Here is a 10502-nt window from a genome sequence, read left to right on the forward strand (position 1 = left end):
CCGACGAGGTAGGCTTACCACAACCAGACGAGGTAGGCCTGTGCCACCCCAGCGAGGTGGGCCTACAGCACCCAGTCCAGGTAGACTGACCACACCCAGACAAGGTAGGCCTACAACACCCAGACAAGGGAGACCTCTGACACCCCAGCAAGGTCGGGCTGCTCCACACTGTGGAGCAGGTCAACTACCACCACCGGAATGCGAGGACCCCCAATGACAATCATGATGGCTGCAGCAACAACCGAGACCAAGGGCCCGGATGACAGCGGATGCCTCCAGCGCCAAAAACCAGCCACAGAGTGAAGGGAAAACAACCATCGACTTACCGGGTTCCTGGCATCCAGTCCTGATCAGTGGCAAGTTGCAGCAGCTGAGGCATCGTTCCCCGGGGCCGCTGGGCAGTCCCGAGAACCCAGCCGGAGGTGTGGGGCCTGAGCCCGCACTCTTGACGGCCGAGTTCTGGACGGTTCCAAGGCGGGAACCGGGAGAGACAAGAGCCTCGTCTGCCCGGGTCGACAGCGAGGCAAGAAGTGCTCTGCGCAGGTCAGATAGGACGGGGAGGTGCCCCGCCTACCTGCACGACTACATCATGTACATGACCAATGGAGAGACAGACTAAGAACTAGGAGGGGAGGGGTGTTATGTCCCTATATGGGCATCCCTGCCGGATTGGCTAGTCCACCGGCGGGAGATTCGAAGATCTGTCATTGGCCGGCTTGCCTGCCGACTCCCTTTATAAGGCGAGCCTGGCAGCACAGTCGGCGGTTCTGATTCTCTTAATAAAAGTGCTGAACGGACCACTCGCTGCTCGCGTATTCTTGCTCCTTGAGCCAATCTAACAAAATCAAACAATAAAAGGATTGAAATTTAAACAGGAGGAATATAAGGTCCAAGCATTCGCGAATGATCTGGTTTTTATTATGCAAGATCCTTTGGAGATGGGAACTATCTAGATACATGAAGTTGAAGAATTTGGTAAAGTAACAGGGCTTAAAATAAACAAGGAAAAAACTAAAATGTTAATGAAGAACTGTACTAAAAGGCAAGGGGAAGAATTGGAAAGGAAATTGGGGATTCAAATTGCCAAAAAGGTGAAATACTTAGGAATTTGGCTTATGGCAAAATATTCTACTGTAAAGGAGGATAATTACAATAAATTGATTCAACAAATACAAAAAGATTTAGACATGTGGGCCAAATTACAGCTATCTTTAGTAGGTAGAATAGCCATAATAAAGATGAACAGGATGGAGATCTAAGCCACAAAAAGTTAAGAAAAGAAGAAGCAGGTCCTACAAAAATAAAATTTTTTAGACTAAACAACAGTGTAATGCCAGTTACTTAAGAGACGATTAAAAACATGAAAATATAGCTGAGGCAAAGTATTGGTTTATACTATCTTGAGGAGAGTGACAGATCTCTGCAGTGCTGTGTTTCTGGGATGTGGAAGATGGCCTTTAACTGAGTGGATTGGAACTTTCTATTTTGGACTCTTTGACAAATGGATTATGTTTATGCTGAGCTATAAGGCAAAGAGAACTATGGGACTGGGGCATGCAGAAGATCTGGTTGTTACCCTAATACGGTGGTTGGAATTAATAATCTAGATGAAAGACATTACAGAAGATACTATATGGAATATAAATATTAAGTCACTCGGGTGGTTTTTTATATACGAAAACATTTATTATTGATGGAGGCAGATGGTAATTGAAGATACTGAACATACTGTTGGAACTAGAATTTGATGTTACCCTAACATGGGTGATGGAATTAACAATCCAGCTGAAAGACATTACAGAAGATACCATATGGATTACAAGCTTAAAGTCATTTGAGGATATTATCTATATATGGAAATATTTTTTAGTGGTGTGGGCAGAAGAACAAAGATATTGAAAATATTATGTATGGTAGACCTGCAGGAAAGTGGGTGGAGATAGGCTAGCTTACTGATTGTTTAGTTTAGGAAAAGGGATGTTATGTTATATTAATATACGTAAAATATTTGAATTAAGAGATATATGTATGGGGGAGGAGGAAATAGATAGATTATGAGTTGAAATTGCCAAATTAGGATTTATTATATAATTTTATAGTTGAATGTTGCTTTGAAATGTATAGTATAAGGGGGATATAATAATATTGTTAGAAAGAAAGGGTCAGCATATGGGGGGTGGAGTAAAAAGGATGGTAAAGTATTATATAATCTGTTATTAATTTGGGTTTTATTCTGGAGAAGCCACAGGGGGAGGGGAGGGGGAGGGGGGTTAGGGAGGAGGGGGGGGAAAAAGGGGGAAAAATCTGTATTTGAAAAACTTTTTTAATTAAAAAAAAAAGATGAACATATTACCTAAATTGTTATATTTGTTTCAATCGATACCAATTAGATTAGGGAAACCATTTTTTGAACATTTAAATAGAATGATAGGTAAATTCATTTGGCTGGGGAAAAAAGCCCAAATAAAACATAAACTTCTGCAAGACTCCAGAACCAAAGGAGCTTTGGCCTACCCGACTGGGAACTATATTATCAGGTGGCGGCAATAACTTGGTTAAAAGATTGTGTTCAATTAAGAAACAAGAGAATATTAACATTGGAAGGCTATGACCTTCAATTGGGATGGCATGCGTTTCGGGAAGGAAAAATTAAGACTCATACATATTTTCAGAAACATCTAGTGCGAAATGCTTTGATAAATATTTGGGATATTATAAGAAAAAAATCATTGTATGAAAGTTCCAGTTTGGATATCAACAATGGAGGCCATAATTTATCCCAACATGCTGGACTTAAATAAAGTAGTAAGATATTCGGAATTATTAGATGAATTTGGAAATTTAAAATCAGAACAGGATCTGAAAAAACAGGGAATAAAAATTGATTGGTGGCCATATTTGCAAATTAGAACAAAATATAAAAAAGACAGGGAACAATATGGTATATATAGAGAACAATTGAAATTTGATAAGATACTATTAGGATCAGGGGAAAAAATGATCACAAAAACATATAATTTCCTGTTAAAATTTAAACTGGAAGAAGAAACTGTGAAAGAAACAATGATTAGTTGGGTAAGAAATTTTGGATACAACATTCATTTGGATCAATGGGATAAATTATGGGAGAGAAACTACAAACTAACAATGTCAACTGGTTACAAGGAGAATGTTTACAAGATGTTTTACCGATGGCATTTGCCATCAGCGAGATTGGCCAGGATGTTCTCGAACAGGTTTCCAGAATGTTGGAGGTGCGGCCATAACCAAGGGATGTTCTACCACATGTGGTGGACCTGCCCTAAGATTAGGAAATTCTGGTGGAAGATAAAAAAACGGCTGGAAGAGATAACTGGGCAGAAGATAGAAAGGAAGCCAGAACTATTCCTCTAGAAGGGGTGCTCCTTCCATTTGTTTGTATTTTTGTCCATTATAGATGAAGTATGTGTTGGATAGGCAGTGGTTGGTCAGATCTAGGATGTGCTTGGGGGGGTTATATTTGTTTGGGATAGCTATCAAAGCTTCTTTGATTGTTACTTGGGTGAAGAGGGATATGACATCCAAGCTCACGAGTAGGTCGCTGGGCTGTAAGTTTTGTTTCTTTATGATCTCTATGAACTGGAATGAGTTTTTTTTACATGTGAGTTGATGGATTCAGCATAGGGCTGTAGTTGTTTGGCGAGAAATTTGGCTAGGTTTTGTAGAGGTGAGCCTATGGAGCTGACTATGGGTCTAAGTGGGGTTCCTTCTTTGTGTATCTTGGGGAGGCCATAGAGTTTAGGGCATCTGGATGATTTCTCTCTGCGAATGATTCTTTGCTGGATCTCTTCACTGATGGGGGAGGCTTTTATTTTGGATCTAGTTGTTTTTTCCAGGTAGGTGGTGGGATCTGTGTTTAGGGGTTTGTATGTGGAGTCTTGGAGTAGGTTGGTTAATTTGGTTTGGTAGTCGAATATGTTCATAACCACCGTGGCGTTTCCCTTGTCTGCTGGTAGGATTATTATGCTAGTGTCTTCTTTCAGGTTAAGTAGTGCTGTCTGTTCCTCTTTGGGTAAGTTGCTTTTGGGTGGCTTGCTGGTGCAGAGGATGTTGGTGATTTCGAGTTTGATTCTGTTAGCGTCGTCGGGGTTGACTTTGGTCAGGCTGGTTTCAACTCCACATATAATGGTTTCAGTGGGGATGTGTTTGGGAGCGACTGCAAAGTTGAATCCTTTGGAAAGGATATTGGTTTCTCCTATCTGAGATGTTATGCACTGTTTGTTTCATGTGTGGCTGTGAGGGGGGAGGGGTTTGTTTCTGGTGTTCTTGTAGTCCTCAGAGTTTGTTAGTGTGTGTGTCTGTCTTGAGGGTGGTCTGTGTTTCGGCTCTCCAGACAGCAAGTTGTTTGGATTTGTCTCAAAGTACGGGGTGGATCTTGTTGCTGAGTTTGAGGTGAAGTGTGAGGAGATCTTTGTTGATTCGGTCTAGGAGGAATCTTTTTGTGTGAAGTTCATTTCTGATTAGGGCCAATTCTGTTCTTTTCAGGATTCATTTGGTGGCTGCAGAGTTGGAGTGGTATTTCAATTGGAAGCATGTGGGGATTAAATTTTGATCACGACAGTTGCGTAGGAATGCGAGGTCACATAAAATGGAAGCTCTTTGGACTTCGAGTTTTTCATAGGTCCTGGTCAGATGGTGGATATCCTCCCCGTAGAGGTACGATATTTGTTTTCTGAGGTTTTCATGGGTGTTTGTATGTAGGTCTTTGGTTATTCGGGTTTTCTCCTGCGTAAAATTGGAGGTTTCTTGGCAACGTTTCGACGAAGTCTCATTCGTCATCTTCAGGCTGGTGTTCTCGGCTTCATGTTTCTAGGAGCAATGTGTGTGATCGCAGCTGTTTCTTCCTTTTAACTGCCAGTGGGGGTGTGAACTGATTGGGTGGGAGTTTGGCTGTGTTCTGATTGGGCAGAGGTGTGTTCTGATTGGTTGGGGGTTTGGCTGTGCTCTGATTGGATGGGGGGTTGGCTGTGCTCTGATTGGCTGAGTGTGTGTTCTGTTTAGGTGGGGGCTTGGTTGTGCTCGGGTTAGTCTGAGTAGCAGGGGGATTTGAGCTGGTGAGCTGTGTTGCTGTTGTTTGGCTTCGTGTTCGTGGCCATGCCACCTCTTCATGGTGGGTGTCAGTCTGCTTCATGTATGGATTGGAGGGGTTTAAAGTGGCTAATGATGCAGTTGTGGTCTGGCTTCTGGTCCGGGGTCGTGCCTCATCATCAGTGTGGGTTTGAGTCTGCTTTCTGTGTGGATGTGTGCTGGTTACATCCTGTGTGGCTCTCGTGAGTGTGGGTCTGGTGTCATTCTTTGTGTTAGGGACTCGTTTGTCAATAAGGGCGGGTTTCCAAATGGCTGGTAGGCGGGAGGTATCATCTCGTTTATTCATGCTGTGTGAACGTTTTTCTATCTTGATGGCTTCTCTGATTATTCTGTTGTTAAAGTGTTCAGTTTTGGCGATAGTTCTGGTCTTTTTAAAGTCAATATCATTTGTCCTGTGGCTTTGAGGTGTTGGACCAGGGAAGAAGTTGGTTCCTCTTTTCTGACTGAGTTCTTGTGTTTTTCAATGCGTGCACCCTCCTCCCATACATAAAAGGCACCACAGACAAAATCAGCAGGATCCTCCACAAACACAACATCAAGACAGCATTCTGCACAAACCAAAAAATATTCACCATCCTAAGAAACCCCAAAGACAAAATTGAGTTAGAAAATCAAGGAGTATATGAAATCCCATGCACCGCCTGCCCCACCACATACATCGGACAAACCAACAGAGGAATAAGTGCACGCATTGAAGAACACAAGAACACAAGGATGGAAGGCTGAGTCAACTTTGAGCCTGGTGAGATTCAAACTTACAGTAATTGCAGACAGCTGGTGTTAATCACAATGCTTTTAGTCTGCTGAGCCACCAGGCCCTGTAATATCTCAGCAACTGTAGCACTGATGGATCACGGTGTAATTCAGGACATCAGTGTTTCTGTTAAAACAACACAGTAGTACCAAATGCATTTGCTTAATTGTTTACAAATTCTGGAAAAGGAATTAAACCCAGAATTTCAGTATGAATGTCTTGACCTATGTTAAGTAAACAAACAAATAAATATTCACTTCTAAATTAAAAGAAATACCAGAGACAAAGACCATATACATACAAGGACAGCACAGGCATTAGAAAAGATACTAAAATAAAATTAGTAATGCAAAGTAATTGCAGTTTTATGGAAAGGGAGGGGACATATATTTGTGTTATTTTTAGCTTCAGAGAACAATATTGTGTTGCACACTATGCAATCTGATTTGAGAGCTGGGGAAAGGAAACCATTTCTGTAATTGTCTCTGAGTGAAAAATACATATTGAGTTTTCTGAACCTCCCCATCCTTATATTCAATTTTTCACCATATGCTATATGTGCTGTATTTCACTTTATACGTGGATGTATCCTATAGTATGCATTATGTATTTAGGATCACTATACAAAGGAAGAAGACATAGCAATAGAGAAACACAGTTCTTTGTTAATATTTAAATAACCACACATAGTTTCTAAATTAACAGCCAAAAGTTTTGCTTAACTGAATTAACAGATTAACAGAGTTCGAAGAGACTTTGTAGATCATCTAATCCAACCCACTGCCCAAGTAGGAGTCCCTGCACCATTTCTTCCAGTCTCTTCTTGAAAGCCTCTAGTGATGAAGCTCTCACAACTTCTGAAGGCAAGCTGTTCCATTGATTCATTGTTCTCACTGTCAGAAAGTTTCTCCTTATTTCTAGGTTGAATCTCTCCTTGAACAGTTTCCATTCATTATTCCTTGTCTGGCCTTCGAGTGCTTTGGAAAATAGCTTGACCACCTCCTCTCTATGGCAGCCCCTCAAATATTGGAACACTGCTATTATGTCTCCCCTTGTCCTTCTGTTCACTAGATTAGCCATGCTAATCCCTCTCTCCCTCTGATTCTCTCTCTCCCCCTCTCTCTTTGTATCACTGTGTGTGTCTCTCTGTCTCTCTCTCAGCCCCTCTCTGTATGTCTCTCTCACCACCTCTGTGTATTACTCTGTGTGTGTCTATGTCTCTCTCTCACCCCCCCTCTGTGTATTACTCTGGTGTGTGCCTCTATGTCTCTCTCTCTCCCCCCTCTCTTTCTTTGTGTCTGTCTGTCTGTCTGTCTGTCTGTCTGTCTGTCTGTCTGTCTCTCTTTCTTTCTCTCTCTCAGAAAGCCATGGCTGGACGAAGCCAGCAAGCTCTTGTTGGGGTGCTACTTTACTCCTTGTTACTCCTTTTATTTCTTCATTTTGGAAATCCAGGCTGGCTGAGGAAAGATCGCCAGCAACAGTGGAGGCTTCCCTTCAGGTGACCATCCCCCTCCTTCCCCCCTCCTTCTCCTCTCGTGACCCCCTGGCTGGCTGTGGCTGAGCTGGGAGTGTGCACACGTGGGAAGACCCTCTGCAATCGAGTGCTAAAGCACAGCAAAGGCGCGCACACTTAACAGGACGCAACAGGAAGTGGCTTCTCTATTGCACAGAGGCTATGGCCATTGCCTTGCTGTGTCATCCCCCATCCCGGCAGCTCTTCGGTTGAGTGTGGAGGGTGCAAACTCCAGCCTAAAGTGGTAGGAAGCGAAGGCTGCCTTATGTGCAAATGTGGCACGAAGGCAGGTACAGGGCCACTTCACTCCTGCACTCTCTGGTGACTCTCCTCCTCCTCTTGTGACCCCTCTGGCTGGCTGTGGCTGAGCTGGGAGCATGCGCATGCATGGGGAGACCCTTCTCAAGCAAACACCAAAGCACAGGAAAGATGCCTTTTCTGCGCTTTGGCACTTTGACCTTAAGGAGGATCTCCCTGCGTGTGCACATGCTACCAACTCAGCCACAGCCGGCCAGGGGGTCACGAGAGGAGGAGGAGGAAGAGGCTCAGCCAAAGGGAAGCCTCCGCTGTGGCTGGTGATTGTTCCTCAGCCAGCCCGGATTTCCAAAACTATCCAAAAAAAGGTAAGGGGCGGGTCAACCAGTGATGGGACAGGGAGCCGCAGCAGAGGGCTGAAAGAGCCGCATGCAACTCTGGAGCCACGGGTTGTTGACACCCGACCTATAATACCTGTGCATTTGGTTTTTCTTGCCTAAATGTAGAACCTTACATTTTTCATCATTGAATTTCATTTTGTTAGATAGGACCCAAAGTTCAAGTCTGTCAAGATCCTTCTGTATCTTAAGCCTATCTTCTGGGGTGTTGGTTATTCCTGCCAGCTTGGTATCATCTGCAAATTTGATGAGTTCTTCCTTTATCCCCTCATCCAAATCATTGATGAGATTGTTGAAGAATACTGGGCCTAAAACAGAGCCTTGGGGTACCCCACTGCATACTTCCCTCTATGTAGATGCAATTCCATTGGGGACTACACTTTGAGTATAGTTGGTCAGCCAATTATGAATCCATCTGGTAGTGATCCTGTTTAATCCACTTTTTTCTATCTTATTAAGTCCAAGTAAATTATATCCAGATAATTCCCATGGTCCACTAATTTTGTCACTTTGTCAAAGAATGCAATAAAATTTGTCTGTTTTTGACAAACTCATGTTGGCTTTTGGCTATTACTTTGTTTTGCTCTAGGTGTTTGCTGATTCGTTGCTTGATTAACATTTCCAGAATCTTCCCTGATATTGAGGTCAGGCTGATAGGTTTGTAGTTTCCTGGATCTATTCCCCCCCCCCTTTTTTAAAGATGGGAACTACATTAACTCTTTTCCTCTCGTAGTTCCCCAGTGCTCTAGTATCTTTGAAAGATGTATTTCAGTGGTTCTGAGATCATGTCTGCCAGTTCCTTCAGAACCTTGGGGTGTAATCCATCGGGTCCTGGTGATTTGAACTCATCCTGGGTAGACAGGTGCTCATCTACCATTTTCTTCCCTATTTTAACTTGTGTTCCATATCTGTTTTTTAGGTTGGACTGTTTTTTCCCTTTGTGTAAATATGGATGCAAAAATAAGTTAAGTAGTTCTGCTTTCTCCCTGTTGCTGGTCACCTTCTTGCCACTTTCTCCCACTAATGGGCTAATCATTTCCTTGACTTTTTTCTTGTTTTTAAAATATTGAAGGAAGCCTTTTCTGTTGTTATTTTTGACTTTCGTTACAAGCCTTAGTTTATTTTGAGCCTTAGTTTTCCTCACTTCATCTTTGCTTGGGCTATTTGCTGATATTCTGCCTAGTTATGTGCTCCTCTTTCCACTTTTTATACTTGTCCTTTTTGTCTTTTAATTTATCAGAGCGTTCTTTATGCAGCAATGCTGGTTTCTTTTGAGAGATGTTATTGTTCTTCTTCATTGGTATTATGCTAGTCTGGGCTTTTATAATCTCACTTTTCAAAATTTCCCAAGCTTCTTGGGTTGTTTTTCCCTTGAGGATTCTCTCTCTCTTTTTTAAAACAAACTTTATTCAATATAAAAAGATAAAAATTATACAAAAAGTTCTTAACTCTAAAAATACATTCAAAACTACTTAAAAATAAACTAACGAACAGGATTACCTGTCTATAATATATAAATATGCAAATATATACATTAACCTTTGCTTCTTTTATCTTAATGATGGTGTATATTTGTTACCTTTGATTTCTTACTATATTTGACATTATCATTTTTCCATTGATTAATCCAATCATACCATCTGTCCCATACTTTGAAATACTGTGAGTCTTCCTTATCATTTAATTTTAAAGTTAATCTATCCATTTCTGCGTATATAAATATCTTTTGGATTATTTGCTGATCTGTTGGCAACTGTTCTGATTTCCAGGATTGAGCTAGGGTTAATCTGGCCGCCATGATTATATGTAATGTAATGTACTTTATTTCCTTTCTACTGCTTTTTTTGAGTATACCTAACAGGAAAATTTCAGGTTTTAATTCAATATCTTCTTCTGTTATTTCTATTATCCAGGTTCTAATTTTTATCCAAAATTTCTTAATTTTTGGGCAAAGCCACCAGAGATGATAGAAGGTTCCCTGTATTTGTTTACATTTCCAGCATATTGGGTTGAAATTTACATACATCTTTGCCAATCTCGCCGGGGCTAGATACCATCAGTACCACATTTTATAATGGTTCTCGTTATATGTTGTTGCTTTTGTTATTCTATAATTATTTTCCCATATCATTTCCCATTCTTCCAATTGTATGTTTCTTCCAATATTCCTAGCCCAAGCTATCATTTGACCTTTAACTATGTTTTCTGCAGATTGAATTCTAATAGGTATTTGTAAAACTTTTAGATTATTTTTCCCTCTTTGGTTTCTAATAATTTATCTAACTGGTTAGGTTTTATTTCAACTCCTCCTTCTTCATTGTCTTTTTAGTATCTGGTTTGTATTAATAGGTAAGGCTACCAGTCCATTTCTATACCCTGGTCTCTGAGCTCCTGCCATGTTTTTAGTTTTCTGTGTACATCCAGAACATCTTTATATCGTATTATTTTTGGTGGC

The sequence above is a fragment of the Pantherophis guttatus genome, chromosome 4 (genome assembly GCF_059756535.1).
Source record: "Pantherophis guttatus breed Tessera chromosome 4, ASM5975653v1, whole genome shotgun sequence".
NCBI classification, from domain to species: domain Eukaryota; kingdom Metazoa; phylum Chordata; class Lepidosauria; order Squamata; family Colubridae; genus Pantherophis; species Pantherophis guttatus.